The following is a 15,836-nucleotide window of genomic DNA, read 5'->3' on the forward strand; positions in this document are numbered from 1 at the left end:
GCATTGTGGTCTGGAAAAATCCTCCAGGAAGAAATCCAGGCAGGGTCTTGGGCTCATCCAGTCAAATCCTGGTTTTGCTCTGCCTGTTATCCGATGTCTGAAAACAATAGTTGCATGTATTTTGTCCAGTTTTTAGGTTGCTTACAGCAGAAGGGCTGGTCCAGTGACTCCATCATGACCAGAATTAGAAACCTGTTCTTTTATGACATCTTTGGCTGAACTGGACTTTAATCCGTTTGTATTCATTTTTTTCTTTTGGCTTTTCCTTTGGCTTTTTCTTTTATGGTTTCTTCGCTATTTTTTTTTTTTTAACATCTTTATTGGAGTATAATTGCTTTACATTGTTGTGTTAGTTGCTGCTGTATAACAAAGTGAATCAGCTATACCTATACATATATCCCCATAAGCCCACCCTCCTGCGTCTCCCTCCCACCCTCCTTATCCCATCCCTCTAGGTGGTCACAAAGCACTGAGCTGATCTCCCTGTGCTAGGCAGCTGCTTCCCACTAGCTATCTATTTTACATTTTGTAGTGTATATATGTCCATGCCACTCTCTCACTTCGTCCCAGCTTACCCTTCCCCCTCCGCGTGTCCTCAAGTCCATTCTCTACGTCTGCATCTTTATTCCTGTCCTGCCCCTAGGTTCTTCAGAACCATCATTTTTTTTTTTTGATTCCATATATATGTGTTAGCATATAGTATTTGTTTTTCTCTTTCGGACTTACTTCACTCTGTATGACAGACTCTAGGTCCATCCACCTCACTACAAATAACTCAGTTTTGTTTCTTTCTATGGCTGAGTAATATTCCATTGTATATATGTGCCACATCTTCTTTAACCATTCGTCTGTCGATGGACCCTTAGGTTGCTTCCATGTCCTGGCTATTGTAAATAGAGCTGCAATGAACATTGTGGTACATGACTCTTTTTGAATTATGGTTTTCTCAGGGTATATGCCCAGGAATGGAATTGCTGTGTTGTATGGTAGTTCATTTATAGTTTTTTAATGAACCTCCATACTGTTCTCCATAGTGGCTGTATCAATTTACATCCCCACCAACAATGCAAGAGGCTTCCCTTTTCTCCACACCCTCTCCAGCATTTATTGTTTGTAGATTTTTTGATGGTGGCCATTCTGACTGGTGTGCGGTGATATCTCATTGTAGTTTTGATTTGCATTTCTCTAATGATTAGCGATATTGAGCATTCTTTCATGTGTTTGTTGGCAATCTGTATATCTTCTCTGGAGAAATGTCTATTTAGGTCTTCTGCCCATTTTTGGATTGGGTTGTTTGTCTTTTTGATGTTGAGCTGCATGAGCTGCTTGTATATTTTGGAGATTAATCCTTTGTCCGTTGCTTCATTTGCAAATATTTTCTCCCATTCTGAGGGTTGTCTTTTCGTCTTGTTTATGGTTTCCTTTGCTGTGCAAAAGCTTTGAAGTTTCATTAGGTCCCATTTGTTTATTTTTGTTTTTATTTCCATTTCTCTAGGAGGTGGGTCAAAAAGGATCTTGCTGTGATTTATGTCATAGAGTGTTCTGCCTATGTTTTCCTCTAAGAGTTTGATAGTTTCTGGCCTTACATTTAGGTCTTTAATCCATTTTGAGCTTATTTTTGTGTATGGTGTTAGGGAGTGATCTAATCTCATACTTTTACATGTACCTGTCCAGTTTTCCCAGCACCACTTATTGAAGAGGCTGTCCTTTCTCCACTGTACATTCCTGCCTCCTTTATCAAAGATAAGGTGACCATATGTGCATGGGTTTATCTCTGGGCTTTCTATCCTGTTCCATTGATCTATATTTCTGTTTTTGTGCCAGTACCATACTGTCTTGATTACTGTAGCTTTGTAGTATAGTCTGAAGTCTGGGAGCCTGATTACTCCAGCTCCATTTTTCTTTCTCAAGATTGCTTTGGCTATTCGGAGTCTTTTGTGTTTCCATACAATTTGTGAAATTTTTTGTTCTAGTTCTGTGAAAAATGCCAGTGGTAGTTTGATAGGGATTGCATTGAATCTGTAGATTGCTTTGGGTAGTAGAGTCATTTTCACAATGTTGATTCTTCCAATCCAAGAACATGGTATATCTCTCCAACTGTTTGTATCATCTTTAATTTCTTTCATCGGGGTCTTATAGTTTTGCGCATGCAGGTCTTTTGTCTCCTTAGGTAGGTTTATTCCTAGATATTTTATTCTTTTTGTTGCAATGGTAAATGGGAGTTTTTCCTTAATTTCTATTTCAGATTTTTCATCATTAGTGTATAGGAAGGCCAGAGATATCTGTGCATTAATTTTATATCCTGCTACTTTACCAAATTCATTGATTAGCTCTAGTAGTTTTCTGGGAGCATCTTTAGGATTCTCCATGTATAGTATCATGTCATCTGCAAACAGTGACAGCTTTACTTCTTCTTTTCCGATTTGGATTCCTTTTATGTCTTTTTCTTCTCTGATTGCTATGGCTAAAACTTCCAAAACTATGTTGAATAATAGTGGTGAGAGTGGACAGCCTTGTCTTATTCCTCATCTTAGTGGAAATGGTTTCAGTTTTTCACCATTGAGAATGATGTTGGCTGTGTGTTTGTCATATATGGCCTTTATTATGTTAAGGTAAGTTCCCTCTGTGTCTATTTTCTGGAGAGGTTATATCATAAATGGGTGTTGAATTTTGTTGAAAGCTTTCTCTGCATCTATTGAGATGATCATATGGTTTTTCTCCTTCAATTTGTTAATATGGTGTATCACATTTACTGATTTGCATATATTGAAGAATCCTTGCATTCCTGGGATAAACGCCCCTTGATCATGGTGTATGATCCTTTTAATGTGCTGTTGGATTCTGTTTGCTAGTATTTTGTTGAGGATTTTTGCAGCTATGTTCATCAGTGATATTGGTCTGTAGTTTTCTTTTTTTGTGACATCTTTGTCTGGTTTTGGTAACAGGGGGATGGTGGCCTCGTAGAATGAGTTTGAGAGTGTTCCTCCCTCTGCTATATTTTGGAAGACTTTGAGAAGAATAGGTGTTAGCTCTTCTCTAAATGTTTGATAGAATTTGCTTGTGAAGCCATCGGGTCCTGGACTTTTGTTTGTTGGAAGATTTCTAATCACAGTTTCAATTTCAGTGCTTGTGATTGGTCTGTTTGTATTTTCTATTTCTTCCTGGTTCAGTCTTGGAAGTTTATGCTTTTCTAAGAATTCGTCCATTTCTTCCAGTTGTCCATTTTATTGGCATATGGTTGCTTGTAGTAATCTCTCATGATCCTTTGTATTTCTGCCATGTCAGTTGTTACTTCTCCTTTTTCATTTCTAATTCTGTTGATTTGAGGCTTCTCCCTTTTTTTCTTGCTGAGTCTGGCTAATGGTTTATCAACTTAGTTTAGCTTCTCCAAGAGCCAGCTTTTAGTTTTATTGATCTTTGCTATCATTTCCTTCCTTTCTTTTTTGTTTATTTCTGATCTGATCTTTATGATTTCTTTCCTTCTGCTAACTTTGGGGGTTTTTTGTTCTTCTTTCTCTAATTGCTAGGTGTAAGGTTAGATTGTTTATTTGAGATGTTTCTTGTTTCTTGAGGTAGGATTGTACTGCTATAAACTTCCCTCTTAGAACTGCTTTTGCTGCATCCCATAGGATTTAGGTCGTCGTGTTTTCATTGTCATTTGTTTCTAGTTATTTTTGGATTTCCTCTTTGATTTCTTCAGTGATCTCTTGGTTATTAAGTAGTGTAGTTGTTTAGCCTCCATGTGTTTGTATTTTTTACAGGTTTTTTCCTGTAATTGATATCTAGTCTCATAGTGTTGTGTTTGGAAAAGATACTTGATATGATTTCAATTTTCTTAAATTTACCAAGGCTTGATTTGTGACCCAAGGCATGATCTATCCTGGAGAATGTCCCATGAGCACTTGCGAAGTATGTGTATTCTGTTGTTTTTGCATGGAATGTCCTATAAATATCAATTAAGTCCATCTTGTTTAATGTATTTTTTTTTTTTTTTTTTTTGCGGTACGTGGGCCTCTCACTGTTGTGGCCTCTCCCGTTGCAGAGCACAGCATCGGCAGGCGGACTCTCAACCACTGTGCCATCAGGGAAGCCCCTAATGTATCTTTTAAAGCTTGTGTTTCCTTATTTATTTTCACTTTGGATGATCTGTCCATTGGTGAAAGTGGGGTGTTAAAGTCCCCTACTATGACTGTGTTACTGTCGATTTCCCCTTTTATGGCTGTTAGTATTTGCCTTATGTATTGAGGTGCTCCTCTGTTGGGTGCATAAATATTTACAATTGTTATATCTTCTTGTATTGATCCCTTGATCATTATGTAGTGTCCCTGTCTCTTGTAATAGTCTTTATTTTAAAGTCTATTTTGTCTGATATGAGAATTGCTACTCCAGCTTTCTTTTAATTTCCATTTGCATGGAATATCTTTTTCCATTCCCTCACTTCAGTCTGTATGTGTCCCTAGATCTGAAGTGGGTGTCTTGTAGACAGCATATACACAGTATACCACATCTTCTTAAGCCAATTGTCTATTGATGAATACTTACAAGTTTCTTGATTGCATCGTTCCCATGAGTTCTCATTTTCTTTTATGAGAACCACATTGCTTTAATTATTGTAGTTTTATAATACGTTTTGTTATCCAGTAGGGCGAGCCCCCCCTTTAACTTTTTCAAAAATTTTTAGATCCGTTTGTGGGCGGGGCTTGGTTATTGGTGGATTTCACTAAAGGACATAAGGTGGTTAGCTGGATTTTTCACTGGAGCATCCCTGCTGCAGTTAATCCAATGGCCGTGGAGGGGTCTTCAGAAAGGAATTCCCCAAACATTTGGGAAATAGAAGCTCAACTGCCAGCATTTCCGCAGAGGGGAAAGGGGTCTAGGCATCTCACTCTTTGGCACAGAGATGGCCCCTGAGTGCCCCTGCTTTCAGTCTGGCTGTGCAGACCTCTCTGGATATAAACTGCCCTTCCTCAGTGCAGGGGATTGCCTAGTTACAGGAGGTGGAGGAGGGGATGTGTAAGTTCTAAATGGTCTTCATAAAACTTTCAACTGATTCTCCAATTTTTAGTCTGCCCTGCACCCCTCCCTTCAGAGGTAACTGCTACTTCAGAGTTGTGAACTTACTGGGGTTGTCCTCATTTTTATTCACTTTACTCATTAGTGGCAGTTTGAGTTCCATTTTCTCAGTTCTGCTGATTCAGTTACCACTCATCCACCCACTACCAGCTTCCCAGTTTTGTTGAAATTTCTTATCTGTTGATTTTTCTTCCATTCTCTTTGTCATTGTGGGTGTTTCTTATTTTTATTCCTTTACTGTCATTATAGTAGATTTTCAAAGAAAATAGACATGAATGTGGGCATTGAATCTACCTCTTTCAACAGAAAACTCATTATATTCTCTAATAGGATATTATAGTATTAAGGAAAGCTATTAATTTTGCATATTTATCATATATAAAACATGTTATTGAATACGTATGTAAGAACTCTAGTTGTTTCTTTTTTCTAGTTCATTGCATTGGGTTTCTGGATGAAAAACATTATTTGCAAGTAATGATAACTGCAATTGTACTTTTCTGGAATTTATACCTTATTTCTTTTTCTTTTGTTACTGTATTGGTAAGACCTCCAGAAAAATGTTAACTAGTATTAGTGATGGCTGGCATGCTTGTGCTGTTCCTGACATTAATATGACTATTTCCAGTTTTACACTAAGTAGTTTGTTGTTGATTTCTGATAACTACCTTTTATAAAGTGAAGGAAATTTCCTTTAATTCGAAATAACCAGAGGTTATCTAAATTAAGGATGGATACTGAATTTTGTCAAATGGGTTTTCAGCATATACCAAAATATTAATTAAAATCTTATCCTTTTGGGAATTGCCTGGCGGTCCGGTGGTTAGGACTCCGTGCTTCCACTGCAGGGGGCACGGGTCTGATCCCTGGTCTGGGAACTAAGATCCCGCATGCTGCGCAGTGTGGCCAAAATAAATAAGTAAATAAATAAACCATTAAAAATCTTATCCTTTTATATGTTAGTATAATAAATTACATTAGTAATTTCCTAATGATCAATTATCTTTGTAGCTTTTGAATAGAAACCTATTTGGTTATAGTATTATTTTAATATATTGCTAGATTTGATTTCCTGATAGTTGATTCCTTGGTATTTTGCAGCTATAGCAATATAGATATATATAGAGATGGGTTTATTGTTTTATTTGTATGCATTTCTTTCTTTTAGGGTTTTCCTAGCTTACACAAAGAAAAGTAGAAGCCAGTATTAAATAATATGTCCCACTTTCTTAGAATTTACTGAGAGTTTCCTTGTGACCCAGTGTACGTTCACTTTTTATAAATGTTCCATAGGCATATTTGTTAGACTAGACTTGTAATTTTCATTATTCAGATAGTCTATATCCTCATTTATGTTCTGTCTACTCAGCCTATAAATTTCTCTAAGAGGATTTTAACTCTCCCATGTTTAACATTTATCTATGGTTATCCACATTTATCTATGCTTTGCCACATTCTCAGATTTCTAATAGCTTTTTTTAAAAAATTAATTAATTTATTTTATGGCTGCGTTGAGTGTTCATTGCTGCACGGGCTTTCTCTAGTTGCAGCGAGCAGGGGCTACTCTTTGCTGTGGTGTGCGGGCTCCTTCTCATTGTGGTGACTTCTCTTGTTGCGGAGCACCAGCTCTAGGCGTGCACACAGGCTCAGTAGTTGTGGCACATGGACTTAGTTGCTCTGCAACATGTGGGGTCTTCCTGGACCAGGGCTTGAACCCGTATCCCCTGCATTGACAGGCGGATTCTTAACCACTGTGCCACCAGGGAAGCTGCCCTCTAATAGCTTTTGATTTAGGTATTTCAGTGTTACTTTGCTTAATGTCTAAAAAATTCATCACCATTGGGATGTCCCGGGTGGTCCAGTGGTTAAGACTCCACAGTCCCAATGCAGGGGGCATGGGTTCGATTACAGGTTGGGGGACTAAGGTCCCACATGCCGCATGGCTTGGCCAAAAAAAAAAAATCGCAACCATTACATATACTTGAAGAATTTTACTTTTTATCCGTATTCATTCAATCAAGGATTATTTATTGTGCTTCCACTATGTACCAAACACTCTTCTAGGTTTTGGGGATTCAACAGCAAACCAAACAGATAAAAATTCCAGCCTTCATGAAGCCGGCATTGCAGTAGGGAGGAGAGGTGGTTAGGACATCTGCCCCCTTCTCAGAGCCACAGGAAGGAGTCCTGTGGTGCTTGAAACCTGGGGCTGGGGACCTTCTGGAGTAGCAGCTGCTCACCCAGCCCTCCATGGTCTGTGGTCTAGAGCTAACAGAACAGGAACTGGTAAACCTGAAGGACTCTCTCCTGCTCACATTCCAGGGTCAGTTCTCATGCCCAGGCTGGCCCCTTCTCTCCTCTAGAGGAGGTTCTGAAAGCTGCAGTCTCCCCAAGAAAGAGAAAGGCAGAGGAATTCAGTTCTCTGCAGATGGAGCAGAGAGAATCTGGGGAGGCAGAGTGAATCCACAGTTGTCCTGGGGGAAGCAGTCAGCTTGTCACCCTGTCCCACTCTGCCTCCACTCAGATTGCATTGGTGGCAACAGCAGGCTGTGACAATTCCCGCCACCTGGGGTGTGCCCACAGCCTTGTCTCCCAGGGCCATGGTTTCCAGTCTCCCTCAGCAGGAGGACCCAACCTGATGAGGCTGGGGTCTGTCTACACGTTGTGATTTAGGGGACAGCCGGACTCTGGCATAGGGAGGGGAAGGCATAGACTTTTTGGCTGTCAAGAAATGACCTTCGAGGCCTAGTTTTCTAGAATAATTTCTCAGTCAGGAGGGAGAACGCATTCTGGAGGAAGATGGCACAGCATCTTGAGGATGGAGGTCACTAGTTTAGAGGAAAAGTTACCCCTACTTATTATAGTTGTAAACTCCAAGTGTCCTCTACCAACTAATGTCTCAGCCCTCCATGCTCCAGAACTCTTACAACACTTGCTCCCATGAGCAATGCCCAGATTTAGGCCTGGGCCTTGGCCAGGTCTCCCCGTAACCCTACACCATGCCTACTAGGAAGACCCTCTCTCTTTGTATTTTCTCACTTATAAGGGCCAGTTATAAATGGCTCTACCTCAATCTGCTACTAGCAATTCCTGCAGCTCAAAGCCAAACACCCCCAAGGACCCGCACTGCCAATGAAGGCTCCAGGCCTCGGTTAGAGTCACAGAAGAGTGAGGAGTTATGGGCTGCTTTTTGGGGGTGGTGGTGGTGATTTAGGGTAGAACAAGGGGCTGCCAGCTGGGCCTCAGGAAGGCTTCTTCCTGCAGGGCAAGTGTCCACGCAGCAGGGTATCCACAGCACAGCTGTGCCCCTCAGATCCCCTCACCCTCCCCCAAAGCAGTCTGGATCCCACTTCCTCTCGAACCTCCCAGAGCCCTGCTTTTGTTGCAATCTTACCCTTCTATCTGACGAGAACTTCCCAGTCTCAGCTGTATAGATCCCAGGACCAGGAATCTAGGCCCTCTTCAAGGTGGTTCCACCGAGCCTCTCACAGCATCCTCGCTGTAGGGTCACTGGAACCGAGCCCTGGGCCTCAGTGCCCCTCAACCAGCTCTGACTGCAGTTCCTGCACTGTTGCTCAGAACATCCCTCTGCCTGGGTCACTTAAGATTTGTCTGTGTAATAGCCGAGTTTCTGGACATTCCATCTGGTTCATAAATCATCATTGCTGTTCTCACCGTCACTTCCAATGGGGTGGGAGTTACACGAGGCAAGAGAAGTTCGTGGTTGTAGACCCAGGCTCTGTGGCCAGACTCTCTGGGTCCAGTCTCAGCTTTGCCCCTTTTTGCCCCTGCGAAAGCAGGTTACCTGACTTTTGTGTCTCAATTTCTTCTTCTGTGAGTAAATGAGAATCCCTCACTCTTGGGGCTGTTGTGTGAATTTAGAAAATTAGCACATATGATGAGCTTAGAATAGTGCATGGCACCGAGATCCCACTGTATAAGCCTTAGCTGTTATTGTTACACCAATTGCCTGATGGACTCCTCACTACAACTCTGAGGAAGCTTCTATTATAATCTCTGCTTTATAGATGGCAAGGTGAGGCCTAGAGTTTGGATGACTCACTCAAAAGTCCTAGGAACCCGTGTGCTTCAGAAGCTCTTCCCCTCTGAGCCACGATGAACCCCTGGGCCCTGCTTAAGTCTCAGCTCTCCCGTGTGACCCCACAGGCCCTAAGCTTCCATCCACCCCTTTGCGAGGCTGCCAGGCACCTTTGGCATCTTGTCAGAGCTCCAGGCTATGGCTGTGGCCTTAGCCCAGCAGCACAAAGGAGAAGGGCACGAGTTGAGGGTCCCTGTGGGGAAATGACCTTAAAGCAGCTTCCTGGGGACACAGCCTGTGGGTCTGTTCCTCTTCACCGCTGCTGGTGGAAAAGCACTTCTGACCCACTGTTACCTCTGCTAAAGATGTGGCCAAGAAGTTAACCCCAGCTCATGGCCAGGGGGTGGAGGAGGAGCTCAAGGGAGGTGAGGTGTGGGGCACAGGGAGCAGGACCTTGGGAGAGGAGCAGGGCCCGGGTGCTGGGGCACCAGGCTAACCGGAGGCACAGGGCTGGGCCCGGAGCCCTTGGGATGGGGGCCACTCAGACCTCGAGGAAAAAGGACTGCCACGGAGACGGCAAACCTGAGCTCTCGGCTCAGCTCTGCCACTGACCAGCAGCGTGACCTTGGCTGGGTACTCAACTTCTCTGGCATTGATTTTCCCACTTGTACATCGGAGTAAAGTCTAAGTCCCAAGAATGTGGTGAGATAGAATAATATATACTATGTAATAAATAATATGTAATAATAATAGACATTTATGTGAAAATGAATACTGATATGAAATTGCCAAATTGATTTGGATAGGCATTCTGGACAATGCAAACATGTCCCTTTATAGTTTTTGATCCTTTTAAAATGTCATTCTTTGCCTTCTCTTACTAAAGCTGGTTTTCGCCGCTCTCTCATGTCTTGACTGAGCTAAGGAGATTAAGGGAACTGTGTCTGAGCCACGATCTGGCTGGTGTGGTAGAGGCTTCCAAGCACCCACGATGGGTGTTCCCATCAGCAGGAGAGGGTGTTCTTCTCGGCTGGGTCCCAGGGTAACGAATAGGCAAAGACTGATGAGGTGAACCTGCTGGGGCAATTTCTCTGTCTCGGGGTGGAAGATAATGTGGACCAGACTGTCCTCATTCCCTTCTCCAGGGTGCTTTTCTGCGTTGCAGAGGCAGGAAGGCCGAAGCTCCATTTCCCAGAACCCCTTGTACCCATGGCTCTGGATGTCAGTTAAGATAATTTAGTTAGGGCTTCCCTGGTGGCTCAGTGGTTAAGCATCTGCCTGCCCGTAGGGGACACAGGTTTGAGCCCTGGTCCGGGGAGATCCCACATGCTGCAGAGCAACTAAGCCCGTGCACCACAACTACTGAGCCTGCGCTCTAGAGTCGGCGAGCCACAATACTGAGCCCACGTGCCACAACTACTGAAGCCCGTGGGCCTAAAGCCCATGCTCCACAACAAGAGAAGCCACTGCAGTGAGAAGCCTGCGCACCACAACGAAGAGTAGCCCCCGCTCACTGCAACCAGAGAAACCATGTGCAGCAACGAAGACCCAGTGCAGCCAAAAATAAATAAATAAATTTATTTTAAAAAAATGATTTAGTTAGAAACAGGTGTGTGAGATTGCCAGCATGGAAGTGAGGCAGAGCGCCCCTCCCTGTCCTACCACCTGTTTCTTGTGGACATGCCAGGGCATGGAAAATTGGGGTTTCTCTGCAGCAGTCTCCCGGGCGCCTCCTCCAGCTTCGGAGGCTTGAGTGGCAGCTGCAGGGGCAGGGACTCCCTGCTGCCTGGCTGCTGCTTTGGTGGTGTGTCCTTGGACTCAGAGCCCTCCTGCTTCTCCCACCCTCCCACTGATTGTGTAAGCACCTTTATAAATCCCTGAATTAAACCCCTTGGCATCTGCTTGGAATACCCAGAAGAGTTTTTGACCCTAGAAGAGTTTTCTGGACCTCGACTGGTGCAAGTGGCCTGAGGACTTTGCTGCTGTGAAGGTGATCCCTGCCGGACACCAGCCACGGCAGAAGCCTCAAACGGGACAGCTCCATTTTGGGAAATGACACCCAGGGGCGATGATGAAGGAGCAATGATTTGGAAGGAATCTAAATCCCTGAGTGACCATGAGGGGCAGAGATGCACTACTGACCTCCACGTTTCACACTGTTAGAGGCGAGAGAAATAAACTTTTTGTTCATCAGGCCATTGCATTATTGCGTGATGGAAAGGTCAAACTGGTGTATGTAATTGCTCTCCCTCAGAACAGATGGCTCAGTTGAGGAATCAAACAGCCAAGGGGCCAGAAAATTATAGTTGGAGTTGATGGAGGGGAGCAGGTCTGAAAGAATAAAGTCTGGGTTTCTCACACTGGGTTCCTGATGCACACCAGCTTGCCCACTCGAGCTTTTGGCAATAAAATAATGTCGGTGATGTTCTTTTCGATGCCCAAGGAAAGTTAAGTAAAGGGGTAAACCATCTCCATTTTAAGTTTCATCCCCACACACCTGGCTCTTGCAGCCTTCTCTCTGCCTGTCAGCAGACAGCACCAAATGAACTCAGAGCACATAAAGTTATTTTCCTCCTTTAAAAAATATATTTTAAAAATTATAAAAGTAATTTCATGCTATGAAAATGCAAGCAACACAGAAGATGGGATTCACAGATCAAAGCTCCCCATTCCCAGGCCCACTGCTCAGGGGAACCCCAGTTAAGCATTTGGTGTGTCCTTTTCCCCTCGCCCTGCCCTTGAAGGCAGTTGCCATGGAGATGGGGCTGAGGAGGTGGCTGGTGTGGCTAGGAAATTAGTTCTATGTGGGAACCGAGCAAATAAGTAACCAGAGTGAAGTTTCTCACTGTTGAAGAAGGGAATTAAGGGGGAAACTAGAGAGAAACCTGAGGTATTGGATTGGAACTGGAGGTATTAGTGTGAACTCATGCTTTTTAAATATATCTGTCCATCTATATACAGAGATAGATACGGCTGTATGTGTGTGTATGCTTCTATGCATGCATACATCTATTTCCTGTCTGCAAAAAGAGCCTAGAAGTAATGACATCCCAAAAGGAATGAACATCCAAACTTGGTTTCTAAATCCTATCTTCCACTAAGAAGAGAATTGACCCATTTCAGGGCAGGGGCTAGGAGAATTCGGGATGAGCCTGAAACATGTTGTCTTTTTGGCACAAGTAAGTGCTCAAAGAATGAAGGGGTCATGTCAAAAGTACAGAGGAGCCAGTTTGAAGGGGCTCCCACAGGCCAAATCTGGGACAATATGAGCATTAAAATAAATGATATGAATGAATTACATCTTATTGAATAAAATAGAAATTCATGAGCTCATGCTGACATAACACAAAATGAAACACTTACTGGGGAGAAGCGAGAGCTCTTCCTCAAAGAGGATGCTGACCATTTGTCTGTTATCAGAGTGGCGGTTAATTCAGGCAGGAGTCAGTAATGGATACTAAGGATATCTCCTCACAAAATATTTATCAATTAAGAGGAAAAAAAAAAGTCAATTTATGGTGAAGGAACCTGGCAGACACCACCTTGACTGGGTGATCAAAGTTAACATTGCCAGCGGTGGGACAGGTCAACATCATGCCTCCTGATGTGAGGCACTGAGAAAAGCTCAGCATCTTTCCTATCGAGTCCCTGCCAAGAGGGCAGGACCTGGGTCTGGACATGAGGAAACACTGGACAGACCCAGGTTGAGGGACATCCTCCACACTGAAAGGCTTCTACTCTCTGAAACTGTCAAAGCCATGAAGACAGGACAAGACTAAGGAAAAGCTTTAGAAAAAGAAAAATGAAAACGGGAATACGCATAGAGAGAAAGGTAGTGGTGGAGCACATGTGAAAAAAGTTAAGTGGGAAATCTAGGTGAAGGGGATATAGGACCTTTTTGTTTCTGCTCTTGCAACTTTTATTTATTTCAAAATGGAATTGAAAATCGTTTTGTGTGTATCCATCAATTTTTTTTTTTTTTTTTTTTTGCGGTACGCAGGCCTCTCACTGTTGTGGCCTCTCCCGTTGAGGAGCACAGGCTCCGGACGCGCAGGCTCAGCGGCCACGGCTCACGGGCCCAGCCGCTCTGCGGCATGTGGGATCTTCCCGGACCGGGGCACGAACCCGTGTCCCCTGCATCGGCAGGCGGACTCTCAACCACTGCGCCACCAGGGAAGCCCCTATCCATCAATTTTTTTCTGGTAAACGTATATATGTTCGTATGTATATTTGCCTACACGTGTGTACACATGTCCAGACGCTCAGGTCCCAACTCAGATTGGTTGAGTCAGAATGTGGGGGACTGGTACCCGAGCAGGTGGATTTTTTTAAAACTCCCCAGGTGACTCCAGTGTGCAGCCGATTTGTGAGCCAGCGCTGTAATCCAGGCTTCACGGAAATCACCTGTGGGGCTTGTTGAGCGTCCTGGAGCGGTTTCCCCAGAGAGGGCGGGGCAGGTACGCAGGCGCGCAGGGGAATGGGGGCAGGTGGCCGGGCCGCCGCCGCCCCCGACCCCGCGTGGCCCCAGGTGCCCGCGCGGGAAGGCCCGGCCTACCGCCCCCGCGCGCCGCCATGGACGCCGCGCCGGCGCTCCTGAAGGCCCCACCGGCCGAGGTGCTGGACGACGTGCTGCGGGAGCAGTTCGGGCCGTTGCCCCAGTTGGCCGCCGTCTGCCGGCTCAAGCGGCTGCCGTCGGGCGGCTACTCGTCCACGGAGGACCTGCAGTTGGTGCTGGAGCGGCGGCGCGTGGCCAACGCCAAGGAGCGCGAGCGGGTGAGCGCCGGCCCCACGAGGTCCCTGTCCCGAGACCCGGCCGCCTTCCTCCCGGCTCCCCCCAGACCCGCCACCCATTTCGGACACCTCCGGGGGCTCGGGGCACCCACTCCCCGCCCGGGGGCCCGGGGCGACTTCGACCTCCCGAGGGCCGCTCGTGTTCGCCTCCACCCGCGCCGGGATGGCGCCTCACCTGCGACCCACCTGGACCGGTGCAGGAAGCGGGTCTGGGGAAGGCCGAGGGGTCCCCTGACCACTTCAGAAACGTCTCCCCCTGGCAGCCGCTTTGAACCCTCAGAGGCGGCAGTGCGCTTACGTCTCACTACCTCCTGCGCTGGGTGGGTGCTTGGGGTCCCCTTTTCCCAGCGCTCTGCCTCCAAGCACAAATAGGGCGAGGCACAGGGGGCCTAATGGAAGTTACTCTTTTCCTTACTTTAAACAAAGAATTTAAACAAAGCCTGGGTGTGCACCCAGACTCCCACTCAACCCCCTGGCGGGGGACAGAAAGTGGATCTTTCCCGCTCTGGCGGTTACGCGGTTAATCACCCGTGGGGATGGTCCCTCGGGCGGAGTCGGAGCGCCATCTACTGGTAGCTTTTAGTATTCCTAACTACACTCGGGCCCCCAAATTGTGAGATTCCGTCTCCTTTCCGCCCTTTGCAGTCTTTGGGTTGGGCTGCTGCAGAGGCTACCGAGAGAGGGAAGGGCGAGCGCTGGAAGGGGATGTGCGCACATTCCGGCCTGGAACTTGAGGAGGAAGTTCTGCTGGGGGCTGTTCCTGCACACTCCTTGGCCCTTTAGAAACGTAGCCCCAGCCAATCAACTCGGAGCTTTGTTTGGGTACGGGTGTGAGGAGAAAGGACCAAGCAGGTGTAGAAGGCTTAAGGGAAAGTTGGGAGCCCTTATGATAACCCTGTGATCTGATGTGTTGATGTGGCTCTCAAACGAGATTCGGATCCCATAGTTTGCATTTTAAGTTGGGCTTTCCCCACCAGGAAGGAATTGCTTTCTGCAGAGAAGAAAGGGTCCTGGTGTTACCCACTATTTTAAAACCAATGACCTTAGTCTGTATAAGGATGAAATTAGTACACCTGGAAGACAGAGAAATGACTAAATAGGGAACGGAAACACCCACAATGCAGATATAACTACCATGAACTATCATTCTTGTGTATATCCTCCTAGTCTTTTTTCTGCTTATATTTGTGCGTATTCATAATCTTACAAAATTGCGATGATTTAGTACAGATCTTTGTATTTTTTTCACTTAACGTTATCAAAAGCATTTCCTCATATTCTAAGCAGAGCAGCTTTTGAATGCATAGTCCAACATATAAATGGACTGTTACTTATTCAGTCTCCTAGTGTTGGGCATGTATGCTTTTTTGCAGCTTTTTACTGGTACATAGATCTATGCCCATGTCTGATAACTGCTTTAGAGCAAAACAGTAGAAGTGGAATTACTGGGATATAAACAGTCTTGTGACTTTTGATACAAGTTGTCCAATTGCTTTCTAGAAAAGTTTATTAATTTTTATCCCCTTTTGCAGGCTATAGGACTGTTCCCTTTTTCCATCCCCAATGCTGGGTATGATAATCAAAACAAAAATGTTACCACCTTGGTACATGAAAAATGGTATCTAATTTCTGTTTTAATTTGTAGTTCTTTGATGATTAAAGTTTAATATTTTCATAAGTTTATTGAAACTTATGACCAATAAACTTATGAAATACATTATGACCAATAAACTTATGAAATACATTATGACCAATAAACTTATGAAATACATTATGACCAATAAACTTATGAAATACATTCACTGTATTCTGCTGTGAATGGGCTGACTATGTCCTTTGCCCACTTTGATGTGGGGTAGGAGGGAGCTCTCAATATAAGTGAGTGAGTATATTGGCTTCATGATGTAGTGGGAACCGGTTCTTCGAGGGCCTG

The sequence above is a fragment of the Lipotes vexillifer genome, unplaced genomic scaffold (genome assembly GCF_000442215.2).
Source record: "Lipotes vexillifer unplaced genomic scaffold, Lipotes_vexillifer_v1.1 scaffold253, whole genome shotgun sequence".
Taxonomy (NCBI): domain Eukaryota; kingdom Metazoa; phylum Chordata; class Mammalia; order Artiodactyla; family Lipotidae; genus Lipotes; species Lipotes vexillifer.